Below are 24,025 nucleotides of genomic sequence, written 5' to 3' on the forward strand. Positions count from 1 at the left end.
CTGTATTATAAACTGTGAAGTTGCTATGAGACTAGATTTTAATTGTTCTCACAACAAGAAAGAAAGAATAATTATGACATAGAGATGTTAGCTAACACTACAGTGGTAATCATATTAAAACATATAAATGTACCAAATGACATATTATACACCTTAAACTTACACATTATATGACAACAATATCTCAAATTTTTAAAGTTCCCACTTGCCCATTTCCAGTCAGTTACCACCACTATCCCCAAAGGGGCAACCACTGTTTTGATTTCCATTTATAAATGTTTCATATATTGGAGTAATGATAATACTAGGTTAGCCAAAAAGTTCATTTGGGTTTTTCATACACATCTGGGGCTTCCCTATTGGCTCAGCCAGTAAAGAGTCCACCTGCAGTGCAGAAGACATGGGTTCAATCCCTCAGTTGGGAAGATCCCCTGGAGAAGGAAATGGCTACCCATTCCAGTATTCTTGCCTGGATAATCCCATGGACAGAGGAGCCTGGTGGGCTACAGTCCATGGGGTTGCAAAGAGTCAGACCTGACTGAGTAACTAAGCAGGCAATAAAAGCATCTAATAATAAATATTTCATATAAATGGACTTATAATTTATGAACTCTTGTATATGGTTTCTTTTGTTCAACTTTATGTTTCTGAGATTCTACAGGTTGTTGTATATATCAGCAGTTTCTTATTTTTAATTGCTGAGTAGCATTCCATTGAATGGATGTGTCACAGTTTTTTTATCCATTCACCCAATGATGGACAATTGAGTTGTTTATTAACAAAAAGGCTATGATTATTTGCATATAATTCAACATTGTTTTGAATCCTGAAGAAATACCCATATCTTCTTTTCCTTTTATTATAGAATACTTCAAACATTCAAACAAATATAGAGAATAGTAAAATAATAATAAGATATCTCTGTAACCCTCCATTCATTTTTTCCCCTTTTATATAGACTTTATTTTTTAGAGCAGTTGTAGGTTCCCAGAAAAACTGAGCAGAAAGTACAGCATTCTTGTATACCCCTTGCCCCATGGATACATAGCTTTGCCTGTTATCAACATCTCTCACCAGGGCAGTACATTTGTTACAACTGATGAACCTACATTGACACAGCACAATCCCCCAAAGTCCATAGTTTACATTAGAATTCACTCCTGGTGTTGTACATTGTATGTGTGTGTGTGCTCAGTCACTCAGTTGTGTCCAACTCTTTGAAACCCAATGGACTGTAGCCCACCAGGCTCCTCTGTCCATGAAATTTTCCAGGCAAGAATCCTGGAGCAGGTTGCCATTTCCTGGTCTAGGGGATCTTCCTGACCCAGCAAATAAACCTGCATCTCCTGCATTGGCAGGTGGATTTTTTTTTTTTTTTTTTTTACCACTAAGCCACCTGGGAAGCTCTATACATTGTATAGAGTTGAACAAACGTATAATGACATACACATATGTATATCACCTTGCTCTGTCAACTGAGAGAGCTTAATAGCAATGAGAATCCAGTAGCAACAAGAACATCTAACACCCAGATCTTGGTTTCTAATACCAATAAAAGCAACGAGGGCTCCATAGAGAAATGACTAATTCTAGAGTTGGGCCAAGAAATATACAAGAACCACCTGGATCATCTTGTAGTGCCAGAAAGTAAGGACATGGTAAAAAAAAAAAAAAACAAAGAAACAAAGAACCTATGCAATGATGATAAAGTGAAAGAAGTCGCTCGGTCGTGTCCGACTCTTTGCGACCCCATGGACTGTAGCTCGCCAGGCTCCTCCTTCCATGGGATTTTCCAGGCAAAAGTACTGGAGTGGGTTGCCATTTCCGTCTCCAGAGGATCTTCCCGACCCAGGGATCAAACCTTAGAATGCGGGTCTCCCGCATTATAGGCAGACGCTTTACTGCCTGAGCCACCGGGGAAGTCTTTGGCCTCTGGCTCTGATGATGCAATGATGCAATGATGATGAAGGTATACTAAAGGGACACAGGAGTCAGATGAATGAATTCCCTTTAGCCAAATCGAGAACAATTTGAGCAACCAAATAAAGTGGTATTTATCCATTAGTCTATACTGATATAAATAAATGATTGAATAAATAAATAAATGGAGGAGAAGGACTAAATATCACATGCAGAAAATTTCAAATAATTTGTGTAGGTATTCCACCCTCACAGAGATAGAGCATGACTACCTACTCCTTATTGTGGGCTAAGCATAATGACAGCCTTCCAAAGAGTACACTATGGAAAAGGTCTCAAACGAGTAACTTTACAGTGAAGTAATCTGAAAAATACTACCTCAGCCAGGTGATCAACATCAGCATCAGCAGTGCTAAGTCGTGTTGATGATGTGTTCCCTTCATATGGCGTGATGAGAATAAGGCTTTACCTTTATGTCCTTCCTCCTTAAAATACATAACCCCAGTTTAATCATGACAAAAATATCAGACAAATCCCAATTGAGGAACATTCTACAAAATACCTGAACAGTACTCCTCAAAACAGTACTTTACCAGTACTCCTCAAAAGTAAGAAAAGTTTAGGAAAATATCATAGGTAAGACGAGTATAAGGAGACCTGACAACTAAAGGTAATGTGGTAAACTAGATGGGTTCCTGGAAGAGTAAAAGGACATTAGGTAAAAACTAAGGAAATCTGAATGAGATATGTACTTATTTAATAATAATGTACCAGTGTTGATTCATTACTTGTGACAAATGTACCATCTTACTTACAAGAACTTAATAATAGGTTTCCACTTAATAATTCAGTTTCCACTGAATGTGTACTAGTATATGTTACCTCTTTGTATTGTGTTTGAAATTTTTCTTTAAATCTAAAGCAGTTCTAAAATAAAATGTTTACTCTTTAAAAATGTTGCAAATCCAGTTGTAGGAACATTCTGCAGAACCAATTTGCCTATTGTATAGCACAGGGAATATAACTGATATTTTATAGTAACTAAATGGAGTATAATCTATGCAAATATTGAATCACAGTATTGTACATCTGAAACCAATAAAATATTGTAAATCAACTATACTTCAATAGAAATAAATAGATAAAAATAAATAAAGTCTCTAAAATCTAAAAATAAACAAAAACCAATTTGCCTAGACTCTTCAAAAAAGTCTATGTTATGAAAGGCACAAAAAAGGTAGTGGAACTTTACTAGATTAGAGACTAGAGGAAATGACAACCAAATATAATGTGTGACATTTGAATGGATTCTAGATGGAGTTTAAAATAACACTAAAGGACATTATTACAATAATTGGAGAAATTTTAATATGGATGGTAAATGAGATAATAGTAGGATGACAAGCATTAAAATGCCCTGAATGTGATCAGTATATTGTGGCTATGTAGAAGAATGCCTTTACTTTAGGAAATACATGCTGACGTGTTTAGGAATTAAGTGCAATTTGCTCTCAAATGACTCAGAAAAGGAGTACTGTATATTTACACATAGATAAAGCAAATGTGGCAACATGCTTACAATTGATAAGGGGTGTGTTCCACTCTTCTTGCAACTTAGTATTTTAAAGGTTTCAAAATAAAAAAATTAGGAGGGATAATCATGTTGCAAAGAATATTTTTGCACATATCTTCTTGGGCACATGAAACTCTAGGTTATACTTAGAAGTAGACTTTCTGAGTCATAAATATGAGCATCTGTAGCTTTACTAGATTTTGCTTAATTACTCTCCAAAGTGGTTGTATCAACTTATATTTCCTTTACATTTCACTACATCTTCACACAACACTGTCAGTTCTCATTTATACCAATTTGATGGGTGTAAGTGTCATATTATTGCTTTTCCCCCAACATTTTGTTATAAAAAAATTAAACACATAGTAAAGATTTTTTTTTTAAATATGCAGTAAATCCGGGTGGTGGCTATATGGGCATTTTGTCCTAGTTGCTTTATCACATATCTATCCATCCCTCTATCCATAATTCAATCTATCATATTTTATAACATATTTAGAAGAAAATCGAACACATCAGTATACTTCACTCATAAGCATGTCAGCATGCATATCATTAATGAGAATTCATATCTGCTTACATATTTTTAAGGTAAAATTTATTTACTGTGGACTGTTCAAACCAGAATAATATATTCACTGAGTTCTAACAAATGTATATACACCTGTGTGACCCAAACCTCCATCGAAATATAGAACAGTATCGTCATCCCTAGGAAGTTCCCTAATTTCCCTCCAAGTCAATCCCTGGTCCCACTCCCACCAGGTAACACTATTCTGTTTTTGTTTTCATGATAGATTAATTTTTAATCTGTTCTAAATATAATAGGTACTCTTTTGTGGAAAATCTCCTTCAGTCAGCATGATGTTTGTGAGATCCACCCAGGTTGCTGTATCTGTCACTAGTTTGCTCCTTTTTATTGCTGAGTAGAATTCCATTCTATGCCACAGCTTGTTTATCCATTTTTCTGGTGATGGACAATTTGTGTCTTCTCTGTGTTTGGCTTTATAAATAAGGCTGCTAAGAACATTCTTGCCAAGTCTGTTTGTGGACATATCTTTTCATCTCTCTTGGGCTCTTACTGTTTTAATCTGCATGTCTCTGATTACTAATGAAATTGAATATATTTTCATATTAAGCATCTTTCATTTTATACATTATCTACTTGTATGATTTGTTCATTTTTCTGTTGAGCTGTTTGTCCTTAATTTTTTAATTAATTTTTATTGGAGTATAGTTGCTCTACAATATTGTTAGTTTCTGCTGTATAGCAAAGTGAATCAGCTACATGCATACATATATCCCCTCTGTTTCGGACTTTCCTTCCCATTTAAGTCACCACAGAGCATTTATTTTTTTTTTAAGAAATTCTTCATTTGGATGATAATTTTGTGTCTCTTACATGTTGCAAATATCTTGTCTTTCCATTTTGTTTATGGGATGTATTCTTATGCAGAAGTTTTAAATTTTAATATAGCCAAATTTAAAACTTTTTCCTTTACATTTAATACTTTATCCATCTTGTCTATGACACTGATCTTTGGTCTAACGTACATATTCCCTGGGGCTTCCCAGGTGGTGATAGTGGTAAAGAACTCACCTGCCAATGCAGGAGATGTAAGAGATGTGGGTTCGATCAGTGGGTCGGGAAGATCCCCTGCAGAAGGGAATGACAACCCATTCCAGTATTCTTGCCTGGAGAGTCCCATGGACAGAGGAGTCCAGTGGGCTACAGTCTATGGGGTCACAAGGAGCTGGACATGACTGAAGTGAGTTAGTACGCAAGCATGCTCACATTCCCTAGGGGTATGTGAAAACTTTAATGTATTTAATATGGATGACTTTGAAGGAATGGATTTCTAAATATTCAACTTACATAGTTATTCTTTCTTAAAACTGAAATATTTCAGAATGCCTGTGTAGTGGCCTCATTCTGGGTCTCTTTTTTTGTCTTTCTTTTCACAAAAGCCTGTATTCATTTTCCCTAACCTGAATTTAATATTATTCATTGTCCCAAGTAGAAAACCTCTGGTGAGTCAAACAAAGAGGCAAATCAAAATATTTGTGTTAAAAAATATATATATAAAGGGTATATATATACACACACACACACACATATATATATATATATATGTGAAATTATAGAACAGGGAAAATAAATTCACAGTGAAAGCAATCAGAACAGTGGTTGCTTTTGGGGTGGGATTGAAGATTGACTGCCTCAAACAAACAAAACCACAAAAGCAAATAATATGCATGTTGAAGTATTTAGGGGTAAAGTATAGAAGTGCCTGAAACTTATTAATATTTTTGAAATGCATTAAAAACATAAGATGGATTAATGGACGGATAGAGGGCTGGGTAGATGGAAAGACTATTGTTGTTCAGTCACTAAGTCGTGTCTGACTCTTTGTGACTCCCTGGACTGTAGCATGCCAGGCTACCCTGTCCTTCACTATCTCCTGGACTTTGCTCAAACTCATGTCTACTGATGGAAAGATAGGTAATAAAGAAAACGTAGCAAAATGCTAATTACAGTATCTAGGTGCCAAGAATATGGATTCAGTTCAGTCGCTCAGTCGTATCTGACTCTTTGTGACCCCATGAACCACAGCACGCCAGGCCTTCCTGTCCATCACCAACTCCCGGAGTCCACCCAAACCCATGTCCATTGTGTCAGTGATGCCATCCAACCATCTCATCCTTTGTCTTCCCCTTCTCCTCCGGCCCTCAATCTTTCCCAGCATCAGGGTTTTTTCAAATGAGTCAGCTCTTCACATCAGGTGGCCAAAGTATTGGAGTTTCAGCTTCAGCATCAGTCCTTCCAATGAACACCCAGGACTGATTTCCTTTAGGATGGACTGATTGGATCTCCTTTCAGTCCAAGGGACTCTCAAGAGTCTTCTCCAACACCACAGTTCAAAAGCATCAATTCTTTGGCACTCAGATTTCTTTATAGTCCAACTCTCACGTCCATACATGACCACTGGAAAAACCAAAAATATGGATACTTGTGTACAATTCTATCAACTTCTCTTTCTGTATAATTTATTTTTTTGGCCGAGTCATGCAGCATGTGGGAACTTTGTTCTCCAGTCAAGGATCGAACTCATACCCCATGCATTGGAAGAGCAGAGTCTTAACCATTGGACCACCAGAGAAGTCCCCTCTATTTGCTTTTAAATTTCCATAATAACATATTAGAGGAGAGGAATAACATGTAAAAAACTACTGATGTTCAAGAATTCTCCTCTAATCAAACTTTTGTGTCTTTTGCTGCTCCTAAGAGGTCGATGAGAACAAAGCAAGAAGAGTTTGGGTAAGAAACACTGAAGATGGTAATGTCCTATTTCATCTAGGCAACATCTATCTTAGAATTAGAATTCAGAAATGAGATAGTTTTTACAAGGAATGCATTAACACATTTTTATTTGAGTTTCAAACAGACTTTTTAAAACAAAATAAGTCTCAATTGACTTTTTTTTTAATAGAACTGATGCTAACAATTAGAAAATATGGTGGGCATTTTACGTAAACTGCATAAACTTAAATCAGCAGCTCCCACAAGTTTTGAAGAAAATAAATTTAAAGCACAAGATAAAGCAGAATCATTTTATTTTAAAATACTATATTAACAAAAATTCATTCAAATTAACAGTATTTTCATTTTCCAACCCTTTCTGAACACATCAGGCTAAATAAGTTTCCTCTAAGCAAAAAAGCAAATAGCTGTAGTTATCTAAAAGTCATCTAAAAAGTCTTTTTGGTATAGCTACTAGAAATTTAGAAAGTGAATGGCTCTAGTAAAAGAGTAATAAATCCGTTTGCAAATCAGGTGGTTTCCAATCCTTTGCTTCCAACAAATTTGAAGGAAAATCTAATTAGGAAGTCAGACAGCAGATCATAAAAAGACATTTCTGATAGATCACTATGTGATTCTGGCAAACAACTCAGAGTTCAAATAATCAAATTACATTGCTATTACTATACTATTAGTCCTTATATTCCTATATTCTTATATGTTTGAGCAAGTTTCTCAGTGTGTCTATCTATAAAAATAAAAACATTTTGGTTGCCATTTCCTTCTCCAGGGGATCTTCCCAACCCAGGGATCGAACCCGGGTCTCCCACATTGCAGGAAGACGCTTTACCATCTGAGCCTCCAGAGAAGTAAAAATAAAACAGAATTGAAACTGAATTCTCATTCTAGCAAGAAGTAGTATTCATCCATACATACACGAGAGGAAAAAAACCCAGCTCATTCAAGAGTGCATTTTCATATTGGACTTTTTATGTTTTCAATTCATCAAAATGTCTAAAATATTCATGTTTTGAGAAATTTCATACCAATAACAATGGTTGTGAGTGAAAGACCCTCACTGACTTTTATCAGATACGAAAAGTCGTATCTGACTCTTTGCAACCCCATAGACTATACAGTCCATGGAATTCTCCAGGGCAGGATATTGGAGTGGGTAGCCATTCCCTTCTCCAGGGGATCTTCCCAACCCAGGGATCAAACCCAGGTCTCCCACATTGCAGGTGGATTCTTTACCAGCTGAGCCACAAGGGAAGCCCTAATAATAATGGTTATAATAACTCAATCCAGAGAATCATTTTTTTTATTATTACTTTTTTTGGGGCCACGTGGCATGGCTTGCAGGATTGTAGTTCCTTGACCAGGGATCGATCGAACTCATTCTGTTGCAGTGGAAGCCAGGAATCTTAATCATTGGACCACTAGGGAAGTCCCTCACAGAAATTTCTAATAGTTAAAAACTTATAGGACATAGCCTAAAATTTTATTTTATATACACATTTTTTTGCTGCAAAGAAAATAAGGTGATCAAAAAAAGACTTGTAAGCAAAAAATATATCACATTAAGATAAAATTCTATGAGAAAAGTGGAATGGAAAAATGAAGTGAAGACAAAAATAGATATAAATTTTCTGACTGTTAGAGAAGCACTTATTCCTTTAATTTTCGTGACAATGAGTATGAAATCACCATAGTGTTTAGATTGCATCTAAAATAACTATGGATTTATTTTTTAATGCCAACATTTAGAATACATTGGAAATTATATCCTTTGTAATTATTTTAACTTTATAATGAAAACATTTTTATGTCATGTTAAGCACATGAAAGAAGATGCATAATTTTTCAAAATTCTTTTAGAGATATGAGAGCAAAAAACACAAAAATCACTAGTCTAAAAAATCTTTTTCTACCCTATGGTGCACTTATAATCTCTTAAATTTTCTATAAAAATGTAAAAGCTTTGCTTCTTATATTTATATCTCTAATCAATTTGGAATTGATTTTTTTGTAGAATGTCAAGTAGAGAAATATATTTTTCCCAAAAACAAAGCCCTGGTAGACACAGCATCATTTCTTGACTGGTCGATTTATTCTTTCCTCACTTATTTGTAATGCCACCTTGGTCATATATCAAGTTTCCATACAGAAACATGTGGGTCTATTTCAGCCATTCCTTTCTATTTCATTGGACTCTTTGCCTCTGTGTGAACCACATCACATTGTCTAAATCACTATAGCCTTTACAATAAGTCTTGATATCTAGAAGGGCAAGTCCCCACAAGTTTTTCTTCCTCAAAAGTGTCTTAGCTACTCTTTGCTGTTTGATTTTCCATATGAGTTTTAGAATTAGTTTGCCAAATTCCATTAAAATTTCTGTTGGAATTTTTATTGGGAAATGCACAGGATCTAAATTTAGATTCATTTGGGAAAATTATCTTCATGATACTGAATTTTCCAATCCATGAATATTGTGGTGGCAAAGACAGCTAGTTGTCTGCCCAAAATTCATTCTCTTTTCCTTCCTAACAGAACTCTGATTTATTTTGGGTGGAAATGTACCCAGATAAAAGAACACATGTTTCACTCTCCCTTGCAGCTAGGAATAGTCAAAGAAGTCTAAGTGCAAGTCCCATAAGGTTTCTGGGAAGGGTCTTTAAAGAGACCTAGCTCAGATGGGAAGACATGACTCAAACTCAGCTTCTGCCTTCTTCCTCTCACAAATATCCCATTTTCACAACTCTTGAAACCATGCCATTACACTCCTTTCACACCACCACTGCCTCTGCTGGGACCTTCCTCATTTCCTGATTACTGCATTCACTCGCCTCCTAAGTCATCTCACCACCACTTCCCTCTGCCCCACCCATCCTCTACTTTACTATACCAGGGTGATTTTTCTAAAACCCACTTCTCATCATTTCACTACCCTATTTAAAACTTTCTTGATGGTTCTGTTGCCTCCAGAAGTGGTTCTCAAACCTGGCCGGAAAGCAGATTTGGAAAGCACCAAAATCAACTGGAAAGCAGGGGGAAACTTTACATCCTTCCCAAACATAGCCCAGGGCTTCCCCGTTGGCTCAATAGTAAAGAATCCGCCTGCTAAGCAGAAGACATGGGTTTGATCCCTGGGTTGGAAAGATCTTCTGGGGGAGGAAATGGCAACCCATTCCAGTATTCTTGCCTGGGAAATCCCACGTACAGGGGAGCCTGCAGACTACAGTCCATGGGGTCGCAAAGAGTTGGACACGACTTAGCAACTAAACACACACACACACACACACAGCCCACATTCACTGACTATGAATCACAGGAGGAAGGTGTGTCCCTTGCAAATCAGTAGTTTCAAAAAGTTCTTCAGATGATTCCAATGCATCACCCTGTTTGGGAACCACTGACTTACATGATAGAAGCCAAATTATTCAATGTGCTGCAAGGTGTTAGGGATTGAACTGTGACTCCCCAAAATTTGTACGTTGTAGTCCTAACCCCCCAGTACTCAGAATATGACTGTATTTGGAGATAGGGTCTTTGAAGAGGTAATTAAGTTAAAATGAGGTAGTTAGGGTGGGCCCAAGTAAAATATGACTGAAATCTTTATGAGGAGAGTAGGAGGAAAAAAAAAGAGGAGAGTAGGATACAGACACACCAAGGGGGAAGACCATGTGGAGATACAGGAAGAAGAAGGCCATCTGCAAGCCAAGAGGAGAAGTTTCAGAAGCAACTGAACCTGCTGCCATCTTCATCTCAGACTTCCAGCCTCCAGTACTGTGAGGAAGTGCACTTCTGGTATGTAGGCCACCTAGTCTGTGGTATTTTGCTATGGCAGCCTGAGCAGACAAAAACACAAGGGTTTAATCCTGGCCCTGGCTACCTCTCTAGAGCCTCACTCTGTCAGGCTCCATCATCACCTACCCAACACCTCCACCACTCACGAGTTTTGAGACCTTGGGCAACCTAACCTCTCTGTACCCACTTTTCTTATCTGTGAAATGATCATTTATGTAAATGCATTTAACACAATGTGAACATATAAAAGGCTTCCCAGTTGGTACAGTGGTAAAAAAATCCTCTTGCCAATGCAGGAAATGCAAGAGACATGGGTTCTACCTCTGGGTCAGGAAGATCCCCTAGAGAAGGCTACCCATTCCAGTATTCTTGCCTGGGAAATCCCATGGACAGAGAAGCCGGTAGGCTACTGTCTGTGGGGTCGCAAGGAGTTGGACACGACTGAGCAACCAAGCAGGCACGCATGAACATATAAAATTTTCAATAAATAGCTAGTGGCTACATTCTAGCCTAAAAGAATCTAGCCACTCTCTAAATGGATGCTGTCTGGTTTTGCTTCCGTGACTTAGCACATGCAGACATGTCTGCTTAGAATGTCTTTCTCTCACTGCTTCATCTAGCTGTCTCCTGGTTGTCCTTTGAAACTGAATTCCTGGTGCAGCCAGCTCTTCCCCATGCCCAGAGCCCCACTCTGGGCTCCCACAGCACCCTGTGCTTGCCTCTGCTAGGTGAGAAGCCACTGCAGGGTCTCAAGGTGGAGGACCGACCTGGTCTGGCTAATTAACTTCTACATGCCAGGTACCATTCTAGGTTCTGAGTCAAAACGAGCATAAAAAGAACTCTTAGCTCATAGGGTTAGTGAGAGGATTAGAAGAGATAAAGTGTGCCAAGCACTTAAGACAGTGCCTGACATATGGCAAACACTCAGCAAATGCTATTATTATCTATCTATATTCAGTACACTACCTCACATCCACTGGCGTCTTTGGCCTCTTGCTCAGTCTTACACTCTAAACACAAATCCCACAACTGCCCTGGTGATGACCCCTGCCAGAGGCTAGCCTCTCTCCAGGACCTCAACTCCAGTAGCTTTCAACTTTCACCTCTATCCTACTCCAGGCATACTGTGACAACGTCCTGACCTCGACTTTGTTGTTAGATTTTTGCAGACTGAATATTAGATAAACATATGAATAGATTCATATATAGAAAGCTCAGGTGGAATTTTCCATTAGCTTAAGACTGTGCTCTTGTTTCAAACAAACAAGCCTCTTCTCTATGACTGGGTCCCCGGCAGACGAAGGCAGAGAAGGGGAAGGGAAGACTGGTTGGAGATGCTGGTTTTGCCAGCACAAGATAAGGGCAAATCACCTTTATGACTCCTCAAAGAGAGGAAATTACAGCCCCAGTCTTAGTGAAAACAAGGAGCGAACAAGAAGTTAGTGATCAAGAAACCGGAGCAAAAGTCAGGAGACTGAGGGCAGTTACGGCTAATAGATACTGTCCAACATGAATGACCTTCACAAAAGCTTTTTTCTGAGGATGAGTCAAGAGTAATCCTATGCGGGTATGTTGCAGAGAAGAACCAATTCTGACTCCATGCTGGAACTGTTTCTTTGACTTGCTTTCATTGCTCCTATTACTACAATCATACACAATGGCCTGCCTCAAAGGACCCTGCCCCTCTGCCTGACTGTTTAAAGTGTCTTTGTTCAGCTCATAGAGAGATAATCTGGCCTTGCCCATTTGTGAGTGGCTGCAAGAAAGAAGAGATTAACACACCTCTTCCAAAAGCTGCCCCTTCCTGGAGATGTTTTGCAAGACTGAAGACCCTTTATACTTGACTTCCCCACTCTCTCTCCCCCTCTATTCTGCCTTTTGACTTTAGTTCCTCATTGTTTTTCTCTCTCGCTCTATAAAAGAACCTGGCATCCAGACCCCAACAAGATGGTTACTTTGATACATTGCTCTGCCATGTTCTCAGTCAGCCGACTTTCCAAATAAACTCGTATTCCTTACCTCAACACCTCATCTCTCAGATTCATTGGCCTGTCCTGTGGTGAGCAGAGAGTTTGGACTTGGTAACAGTTATACATTCCTTCCTGCCAGAAACTGCTACATAAAATTGATGGCTCCAAGGGCAAGGCTCACCCCACCTCCTTTCACTCAAGGTAATTCTCTTCTGTATCTATTTTATTTATTTGGACAATCACTTATAACTTCATTTGCAAAAAGTATTCTAGTGCTAAAGGCTTCCCTGGTGGCTCAGTGGTAAAGAATCTGACTGTCGATGCAAGAGATGTAGGTTTGCTTCCAGGGTTGGGAAGACCCTCTGGAGAAGGAAATGGCAACCAACTCCAGTTTTCTTCCTGCAAGATCCCATGGACAGAGGAGTCTGGGCTGCTAGAGTCCATGGGATGCAAAGAGTTGAACATGACTGACTGAGCACACATAGCACACACATTCTAGCGCTAAACCTTTGCCGTTTCCCTCAGTAGATAACTACATAGTTTACTTTCCACAGAAGCCAGCTGCCATTGACGTATGGTGATCATTCTCAACATTCCTCTCACCTTATCTACATCTCATGACTTGAGCCTCTTAGCATGTATCCTTTTTCCTCCCCAAGGCTAAGGCCATTACTCATGGTTGATCCCATATCTTTCTCATTTCCTCTGAGTCTTTGTGCCATCAAATTTCCTTTTTCCTATTATGTTAAACCATATTAAATTGCTGTTTGGGACATTTACCAATGGTGGAATATTGGCAATTTCATATGGTTCAGACTAATATAGCTTTCTTCTTTCCCTCTCTAAATTTTCCTTCTTCTCAACCAAAAACAATAACAACAACAAAAAATCCTTGGACAGGTTAGAGTAACCTCTCCATGGATTGTGGTTTTTCTAACTTCACACCTGTATGTGTCCCTAAATATAAAACCTAGATTATTATACCCCAGATATATCTGCCTTTGGTGTTCACATCTCCCAACTGACAACGCACCCAAGTATTTACCAAGGGTCTGGCATGTTTATGAAATTTTTGTTCACTCATTCCACAAATATATTCTGCATATCTACACTGTTGCAGACACTATTCTAAGCACTTGGAAAATCAGTGAACAAAACAAAGACCTTTGTTCTCTTAGAGCCTATATTCTAGCAGGGGTGGGAGGAAGGGAACATGCAATAAACATAATCAGTAAGATAACCAAATAGCTTGTTACAAAGTGAAAGATGCCAGAGGTAAAAAGACAAAATAGAGAAGGGAAGGAAGACAGGGAATACTAAGAGAAGAAGTTATAATTTATTTGTTAAAATATAGTTGATTTAGAATATTGTCTTAGTTTAAAGTGTACAGCATAGTAATTCATTGTTTTGTTTTTTACAAATTCTATTCCATTATGGGTTATAAGATTACTCAAAAACTTCCTGTGCCATATAGTAAATTCTTGTTGCTTACCTATTTTATGTATAGTAATTTGTATCTATTAATCCCATGCCCCTAATTTGTCCCTTCTCCCCTTCCTCTCCCCTTTGATAACCATAAATTTGTAAGTCCATTTCTATTTTGTATATAGATTCATTTGTGTTATTTTCTAGATTCCACATATAAGTCATATCACATATTATATCATTTGTCTTTGTCTGGCTTACTTCACTTAGTATGATCATCTCTAGGTCCGTCCATGTTACTGCAAATGGCAATATTTCATTCTTTTATTCCATTATATGTATACCACATCTTCTTAATCTGATCATCTGTTGATGGACACTTGCATTGCTTCCATGTCCTGATTATTGTAAAAAATGCTTCTATAAACATAGAGGTGCATGTATCTTTTCAAATTAGTGTTTTTGTTTTCTCTGAATATGTCTCCAGGAGTTAGATGGCTGAATTATGCAGTAGTTGTATTTTTAGGTTTATTTATTTTTTTTTTTTGCCATGCCACAAGGCTTGAGGGATTTAATTCCCTCACCAGGAATTGAACCCAGGCCACTGCAGTGAAAGTACTATGTCCTAACCACTGGACCACCAGAAAGTTCCCTATTTTTAGTTTTTTAAGTATACTCCATACTATTTTCCACAGTGGCTGCACCAATTTACAGTCCCAACAATGTGTGAGGGTTCCCTTTTCTCTACATCCTCTCCAACATTTGTTATTTGTAGACTTTTTGATCATAAACATCCTGACCAGTGTGAGGTGTTAACTCATTGTGGTTTTGATTTGCACTTCTCTAACAACAAGTGATGTTTAGCATCTTTTCAGGTGCTTGCTAGCCATCTGTATGTCAAAAAATTCTAATTTTTAATGTGGTGGCTATGGTAGGTCTTACTGAGAAAGTGACAACCAAGCGAAGACTTTAAGGGAATGAAGGATAGCCATGGAGATATCAGAGGGAAGTGTTTCAGGTAGAGTAAAGAGCAAGTGCAATGGTCCTGAGGCAGGAAAGCTAATGGGGCAAGAGAATAGAGTAGTAGGATATGAGGACATAAAGGTAGGAAGGATCCTAATTGTGTAGGGCTTTTGTATTTGTTGTACTGTTGTTGTTCAGTCGCTCAATCATGTCTGACTCTTTGTGACCCCATGGACTGCAGCACACCAGACTTCCCTGTCCTTCACTATCTCCTGGAGTTTGCTCAAACTCATGTCCATCGAGTTGGTGATACCATCCAACCATCTCATCCTCTGTCCCCCCTTCTCTTCTTGCCCTCAGTCTTTCCCAGCATCAGAGTCTTTTCCAATGAGTAGGCTCTTCACATCACGTGGCCAAATTATTGGAGCTTCAGCTTCAGTATCAGTCCTTCCAATGAGTATTCAGGGTTGATTTCCTTTAGGACTGACTGGTTTGATCTTGCTGTCCAAGGGACTCTCAAGAGTCTTCTCCAGCACCACAGTTCGAAAGCATCAAACTGCCTAGTAACAAATTGTCCTAAAATTTTGTTTTTTAAAACAAAACACAGGAATTCAAGAGTGGCATGGCTGGCAGGTTCTGGCTCTGAGGTTTTGTCTGGAAGAATCCTCCTCCAAGGTGGCTTACTCATGTGGTTGGTTGGCAAGCTGGTGCTTGTTTTGGGTGGGAGAGGGGAGATGAGAAGGGGAGGACTCAGCCTTTTGCCACGTGGGTCTCTCTAAATGCTGTTTGAGTATTCTTATGACATGGCAGCTGGCTTCCTCCAGAGCAACCAATCCAAGAGACAGCAAGGCAGAAATCACAATGCCCCTTATGACATAGCCTTTATGATACACTCTTACTCCCACTGTATTCTATTGGTTACACAGATGAGCCCTAGTTCATTGTAGATGAGACTACCCAAGCATGTGAAGAGCAAGAGGTAAAGATTATTGGATATCATCTTAGTGGCTGGCTACCACAGCCATTGTAGGCCATTATAAATCTGTGGTTTTTACTTTGAGTGAAACAGGGAACGATTAGAGGGATGTGAGCAGAGAAATACAATAATCTGACTTCTTGGGATAATACTTTCAAGAAAGATCAAAGGATCATTTGAGGATGCAGGTGATACTTAATGATCTCCCCTTGACATGAAACATTTTCATTCAGAACCTCTCAACTCACTACACTAACCTGTAAGGGAGCCCCCGTTTGTGAAACATGATTCATCTGTCAGTTTAATTCATCTCTCTGTCCCTACAGCATATTTGTTGGTCCCTAACAGAAGCAGAAGATATTAAAAAGAGGTGGCAAGAATGAACAGAAAAACTACAAAAAAAGATCTTAATGGCCCAGATATCCATGATGATGTGATGACGCCCCTAGAGCCAGACAACCTGGAGTGCAAAGTCAAGTGGGCCTTAGGAAGCATCACTACGAACAAAGCTAGGGGAGGTGATGGAATTCCAGTTGAGCTATTTCAAATCCTAAAAGATGATGCTGTGAAAGTGCTGCACTTAATATGCCAACAAATTTGGAAAACTCAGCAGTGGCCACAGGACTGGAAAAGGTCAATTTTTCTTTCCAATCCCAAAGAAAGCCGATGCCAAAGAATGTTCAAACTACCACACAATTGCACTCATCTCACAGCTAGCAAAGTAATGCTCAAAATTCTCCAAGCCAGGCTTCAACAGTACATGAACTGAGAACTTCAGATGTTCAGGCTGGTTTTAGAAAAGGCAGAGGAACCAGAGATCAAATTGTCCAAACCCGTTGGATCATGGAAAAGCAAGAGAATTTCAGAAGTAGATGTTTATCTACTTCTGCTTCATTGACTACACCAAAGCCTTTGACTGTGTGGATCATAACAAACTGTGGAAAGTTCTGAAACAGATGGGAATACCATACCACCTGACCTGCCTCTTGAGAAATCTGTATGCAGGTCAAGAAGCAACAGTTAGAACCAGACATGAAACAACAGACTGGTTTCAAATTGGGAAAGGAAAAGGTCAAGGCTGTATATTGTCACCTTGCTTATTTAACTTATATGCAGAGTACATCATGTGAAATGCCGGACTGGATGAGGCACAAGCTGGAATCAAGATTACTGGGAGAAATATCAGTAACCTCAGATATGCAGATGAAACCCACCTTTGTGGCAGAACATGAAGAGGAACTAAACAGCCTCTTGATGAAGGTGGAAGAGGAGAGTGAAAAAGCTGGCTTAAAACTCAACATTCAAAAAACAAAGATCATGGTATCTGGTCCCATCACTTCATGGCAAATAGATGGGAAAACAATGGAAACAGTGGCAGACTTTATTTTCTTGGGCTCCAAAATCACTGCAGATGGTGACTGCAGCCATGAAATTAAAAGACGCTTGCTCCTTGAAGAAAATGCTATGACCAACCTAGATAGCATATCAAAAAGCAGAGACATTACTTTGCCAACAAAGGTCCATCTAGTCAAAGCTATGGTATTTCCAGTAGTCATGTGTGGATGTGAGAGTTTGACCATAAAGAAAGTTGAGCTCCGAAGAATTGATGCTTTTGAACTGTGGTGTTGGAGAAGACTCCAGCGAGTCCCTTGGACTGCAAGGAAATCAAACCAGTCAATCCTAAAGGAAATCAGTCCTGAATATTTATTGGAAGGACTGATGCTGAAGCTGAAACTGAACATCCAATACTTTGTCCACCTGTTGTGAAGAACTGACTGATTGGAAAATACCCTGATACTGGGGGAAAAATGAAGGCAGGAAGAGAAGGGGACGATAGAGAATGAGAGGGTTGGATGTCATCATCGACTCAACGGACATGAGTTTGAGCAAGCTCCCGGAGCTGGTGATGGACAGGGAAGCCTGATGTGCCGCAGTCCACGGGGTGGCAAAGAGTTGGACACGACTGAGCAACTGAACTGAGCAACATATTTGCAATAAGTCTAGGCTATGATCAGGAATTTATGTACATAGATTTCTTTTGTTTTTCTTCCTTTGGCTTTCCTTCTTCCCTGTTCATTTTCCCTTCATCTCCCAATCCCTTTCCCACTCCCTTTGAAACCATTTATCTCAGATCAGGACTTGAACTCATGTGCTGGTATTTGAACCCAGCCAAAACGCAAGGTACCTGGTTTCAGAACCTAATGAAGCTCAGGTTCTTGATGTCTCATCACAGAAAGAATTCAGTGCGAGACACAAGTGATAGGTAAGATGCAGATTTGTTCAGATTCAGAGAGAAGCCCACTCCACAGACAAGAGTTCGGGCCATTGCAGATAGGGGTGCAGCCACAAAATGTGTCTTGGTTAGTTTTTACGGGCTGGGTATGTTAATGAGTGGGAAGATTATTCCAGCTATTTTGGGGAAGGGGAAGAGATTTCTAGGAATTCGGCCACAGCCCACTTCTTGGTCTCATGGCACTGTCATGGCACCCCTGGGTATGTCATTTAGTTTGCTGATTGAGGATCACTCTAGTTGAACTCAACAGTTCTACTATCTTAGACCCATTTGATTCTAATCAGTTTATGTTGTCTAATCAGCCTCTTTCAAAGACTGTGCCCTGCCCCTTTCCCTCCTGTTCTGCTATCGAGTGTCTTTTTCCTTTCACCTTCAGTTCTTGAACACAGGTCATATTCTACTCCCAGTTGCCTTGTTTATTAGTTGAGTGCTGCTGGGGCACTTAGCATCTCTGGGCCTCAATTTCCTCTCTTAAAATTGGTTTACCATGAGAGTGCCTCCCTTCGAGGATTGTCAAAATTACAACAAAGAAGTCACACGCCAAGCACATTAAGTGGTCTCCAGCAAGAACTGGACATGTTCGCTCTCTTTATCTTTTCAGCCTTTTACCTCTATTACTCCTTCACTCCAGGGCTCAGCAGGTAAAAACCGTGGGAAAAATACCTCGAGGCCGAAAGAGGAAACACTGGAGCTGGGGGCGGGGACTACGAGGTGTGCACTGCGCGTGCGCGCCCTCCCCGTCAGGTTCTGGTTTCTAGGCGGGCGTGGGGGGCGGGGCAGGTGAGGTAAATAGGGCTCCGTTTGTGACGGTTGCCCCCGCTAGCCCGGGGGTGTGGCGGGACCTCGGCGGAGCCGCGGGCGGGCTGGCTCAGCGCAAATCGAGGGCTGGAGGGGTAAGCTGGAAAATGGCGGAGGGGGAAGAAGGAGGGGCTTCACTGAGCAGGAGGCTGGCCTCGCGGCGGGGGGCGGAGGCCCGAAGACTTTGAGGGGCTCGGCGGCGCGGCTGGGGCGGCAGACGGCCGGGCCGCGCCGCGCCGCGTGCCTTGTCTCTTTGAGGCCTTGGCGTGGAGGCACTTCGGCTTCCGCGACTCGTGGTCCCTCCGCGCCTCGTGGTTCCTCCGCGCGGTGGGCGGGCGAGGGAGGGAAACGAAGGGACTTCCGTTTCCTTCTAGGCTGGGGCCTGGCCGCAGAGAGGAGTTGGCACTTCCAGATTGGGGCTTGGGCCGCCCCTCCTCCGGGACCCTCCCCTCGGCACCGCGCGGGGCGCCTCGGGCGATCGAGGCCGGCTCTCCTGGCGCGGTGGGTACTGCCCGGACGGGCTTCCGCCTCCCTCCCCTTTCCTGTCCTCCCCTCCCCTCTCCTCCTCTCTTCTCGTCTCTTCTCCCCTCCTTCTCCTTGGGCCCCGCGCTGCGAGGGAGGGCAGGAGGGCAGCCCCTGCCGGGCGCCAGTGGCCTGCCCGGGGTACGTGCCCAGGTTCCCGGGTCTGGCGAAGAAAGGCGTGGGTGGCTTCAGGCCGCCGGCGTGCCTCCTCAAACCCCGTGACCCCTAAGGTAAAGCGAGTCAAAGAACTTTTAAAAAAAAATGATCAAAGGGGGCCCCCCGCCCCCCGCCATCTGGTGCCTGTGCCAGGTATGGAGCTGGGTGGAGTGTGTCTGGTAAGGGCGTGTGAACAGAAAGAATAGAAGCCAAAGACCTTCCGGAAGAGGAAATTAGCTAGTAATTCTTTCCAACCTTTGTCACCTCCCCAGCATATTCTGTGAGTAAAACAAAATTCAGTCTAACTTTCAGTTTCATTATGTTAACTCCATAATACACTTAATTGTTTTCTCATCGGGAGGAGGGAGAGTGGTTATTGCTGACACTAAGCAACAGCCCTCTCCGCCTCCAAAAAAAGAAAAACGTCAATCAAAGCTTTGTGAAAAACCTATCAGGTTTTAATAATCTACTACTTTGTTTTCGGATATAATTGCATCACTACTTATGTCACAAATGTGCTACCATGATAGTTAATGACAGAGAAATTTACTCTTGTAAGGTCGAGGTTTGTTTCTATAGTGTTTCTTTCTTTTCTCTTTTTTTTACTTAACATTTGTTACATCCAGTTCAAGAGAATACTGTGACAGCCATCTTAGAATTAGCACACTTTAGAACTGGAAGGGGTCTTAGTCCACCCATGATACTTACAAAAGCAGAATCTGAGGCATAGGAAGATTTCATGGCTTGCCTAATGCTAGTCGATTCCTTGCTGTTGCTCTTTCTGTGCAACTGCTCCACTTAGCCTCCAATCAAAAAAATGAAGATGTATTCAGTGCACATTTCTGAAGCATATACCACTTTGTGCCATGCAACTGTGCTACCTACTTAAAGTGTATTTAGCATGCTTATGAAGCCAGTGCTTGTTGTATTTTTCTTCATCATTCAAGAAGTGATAATAGGTTAAAAAGATTTATACATACACACACATCTAGATGTATGTGCTCAGAAAAGTTCTTGAAGGATGTACAAGGAAAATGTTAACAGTGGTTACTTCTGGAAGTTGGAGGGAGGGTTTTTATTTCGCACCTCACGTGTGACCTAATGTACTGTTTGAATTTCTCACCGTGAACAAGTATTGATTTTAAAGCTAAAAACAAGTTTTAAAGTTTGCACACATATGTATATCAGTATAAACAAGTATCAATGGTATGGGTATATATATTTATATACCTATGTGTATTTATGTATCAGTGATTTGTAAAATCCAGAGAGGCTCATGTCAGCCCAACTGGCAAAGCAGGCCTGATTATCTGATGCTCATATTTCATCTTTGGTTTTCTCCTATTGCTCCTAATGTAAGAGGGTAACAATATTGTATTTTATTAGTCTTTATATAGTTTTGGAAAATGTGCTAAGCTTTTAGTTATTGAATAATTAACAAATTATAACATTCAGGATATCAAATTTGACACAAAAAATTCTGAATGTAGAAATCTTTGTAAAAGTCATATAAAAAAATTAAGACAGTAAAGGTCCCTGGTAATTAGTAGTTCAGCTCTTTTGTTTTTATTACCAGGTTAAGACACAAGAAAAAAAGTGAGAAAAAAGAAAAAAAAAGAAAAAAAGTGAATTGCCCGAGGTCATGTATCTAATTATTAACAGAGCTTGGACTAGAGTCTAGGTCCTAGTCCAGCGCACCTTGTACTACACCTGTAATTTTATTGCTTTCTAGTGTGTTCGATGAGTCCAACGAGGGGAAGAAGGGAATACTGACTAAAAGTCAGGTCCATTTCACTAGATAAGAATTACTGTAGTTAATGACTCAGTTAACTTGTATAGAGCTTGAAATATTTAACTAACATAAATGTTCCCCTTGTATTTGGTTGTAAACATTAACTTGTATAGTGCTTGAAATATTTCACTAACATAAATGTTCCCTTGTATTTGGTTATAAACATTAACTCATTTAGTAAATTGTTTGTGTATATTATAAATGCTTAGAGACTCCAAGTGTGAAATAATGATATTTTCCTGTTTTTGTTTGGGCTCATATTTAAATCTGGTAGCTGGTACTAACAGATTAAAAAAAACAGCGCTGATTTATTAAAAAGAAAACTTACTGAGCACCTACAATATATGCCAGGTATTGTACTATGTGGTAGAATCCCAAAGATGAATATGGCAAAATAGATGCCCTTGTTCTCTTGAGGATGGGAGATTATCATGAGCTGTCATGTCTCAAACTTTGTGGTCCAATCTGGTAATAGTATTACAGAATGTAATCTGTAGCACTGTTAAAGGTCGTTGTGTGAGTAGATTTGAGGAGATAAAAACAGTGGTGGTAAAATAAATTGATACTGAGTTGAACAAATATTATTTTCACATCTTAGAAGTCATGTGGTACAGTGGAAAGAGCCTTAGATTGAAAGCCTGAGTTCCTATGTTGACTTTGTTTCTGATTAGCTGAGGGATTGTGAGCGAATCATTCAACCTCGTTGCCTCCATGTTTCTTTTTCATAAATTTTAAAGTATATTTGTTCCACTTAATTCAAAGCATGAAAAGAGCATTTGGAATATTATCTATTATAAGAGAAATGTATCTGCCTTAAGAACTTGGGGCCAAACTTAAGTTATATGTTTATCTACTCTGCATATACTTAGTAGGTTCTCCTTTGTGTGATAAAAGCATATTTATGTCCATTTTGTAGGATTTGGCATGGACCTTTATTTTTAATTATGATATAGTTGTAGCTGTGCTATTTGATACATTTGGGGATTTGATTTGGTATAATTGGTACCCAGTCTTTGTTATGGATACATGTGATTCACTGTCATTCTGATCTGCTTCTATAATACATGAATATTTTCAAGAATGTGGGTTGTGGTAAAAAGCGAGGTTTACCTGCATTGACTGGGAATAGCTTGAACTCAGATGGTCAGACAGAGGTTGAACTGAGTGAGTTAAAGCTAATGTCCTAAACTGGGCAAAGCTGGTGCCACTGTGTATTCTCTGGTATATCTGTAAATACTTATATATGGTTTGAACTTTTATGCTTATTCCTGTAATGATTTTGTTGACCTCGTAACACAGACTTCTCAGCATATATTACTATGTGATGTGCCTTTTGTGGCTCCACCTATTTTTTTCAAGCCTTGAAAGGGCCCAGAGCCTAACATTTTTTACCTTACTGGACTACCCTTTCTACAAATAATCCCGATAGTAATTTCCTTATACCTTTTGTTATTGTTTAGTTGCTCGGTCACGTCTGACTCTTTGCAACCCGATGGACTGTAGCCCGCCAGGCTTCTCTGTCCATAAAACTCTCCAGACAAGAATGCTGGAGTGGGTAGCCATCCATTCCCTTCTTCAGGGGATCTTCCTGACCCAGTGATTGAACCCACGTCTCCTGCATCGGCAGGTGGATTCTTTACCATTGAGCCACCAGGGAAGCCTCCTTATACCTAGATTGGTCATAATCACTGGGTGTGCATTTTTACTGCCATTTACTGGCCACATGATTTTTGATGAGTAACAACCAGTCAGAAAATCAGTGTTTTCCAATATTTCAAATGGGTGTAGGATGTGTAGGTTAAATTAGCTACCACACATGAAAAAATTGTAGATTGTAAAGCACATTACATATTTTAGTTATTATCAGAGGTAACATGCTAAAAAAGGATGGGCTGTGGAATCACACAAGTTCCTGGTTAAATTCTGACCTTTGAAACAAATAGGATTAGAAACTTAGTTTCAATTCAGCATGTTTTAGTAGATTAGAGAAAATGCATATAGTTAAAATGATGGGGTAGAGGGAAATGAAAATTGGTTTATAGTGTTTAAAACACATGGAACATTCATTAAATATGTTGTACTGTTTTAATGTGGCTTGTAGTCACTGTAGCAACATTTCCTTCATTTTGTGTCATTTTTTAACTTAATCCCAATGGAAGACAAACCTACTAAATGTTTGCTTAGAGACAACAGAGTGGCTTTTAGAAAGAGTACAGTAAAAAAAAAAAAATAAAAAAAAAAGAGTACAGTATTTTTGCTGGGAAAAAGAAAAGATGTTGCCCTTTATCAAGAACTTAATTCTGCACTTGCTTGTGATCCCAACATGACCGTGGAAAAGAATACTTAATCCTGAGAAAGACTTAAGGTAGTTACTATCCATTCACCAAGTCATTTATCAGAAGAACCTCAGAATGGCATTTGTGGAACCATCTGATTTTTTTCCAGTACCGTATCCTGATCACTCTGTCAGTATAAGTTATCTGAGCGAGTATCAAATAGAATAAGGTCTGATTTCTGTGGGCTTCGTCA

General features: G+C 39.7%; 1 protein-coding gene across 3 annotated transcripts in view; it reads left to right on the plus strand.

Annotated features, from left to right (window-relative positions):
• Nucleotides 1-18,995: 18,995 nt before the first annotated feature.
• XIAP (X-linked inhibitor of apoptosis) overlaps nt 18,996-24,025 on the plus strand; it is a 41,369-nt gene continuing 36,339 nt past the window's right edge. Inside the window, exons 1-2 of one of the 3 annotated variants that reach the window (XM_061137088.1) lie at nt 18,996-19,121; nt 19,401-19,527. The gene's annotated coding sequence lies outside the window, so the exon portion shown is untranslated. Of the gene's footprint in view, nt 19,122-19,400; nt 19,528-19,849; nt 19,985-24,025 lie in introns of those variants that run through there. The other 2 variants (XM_061137086.1, XM_061137087.1) reach the window with 2 other exon arrangements.

This window comes from Dama dama, chromosome X (assembly GCF_033118175.1).
Source record: "Dama dama isolate Ldn47 chromosome X, ASM3311817v1, whole genome shotgun sequence".
Classification (NCBI taxonomy): domain Eukaryota; kingdom Metazoa; phylum Chordata; class Mammalia; order Artiodactyla; family Cervidae; genus Dama; species Dama dama.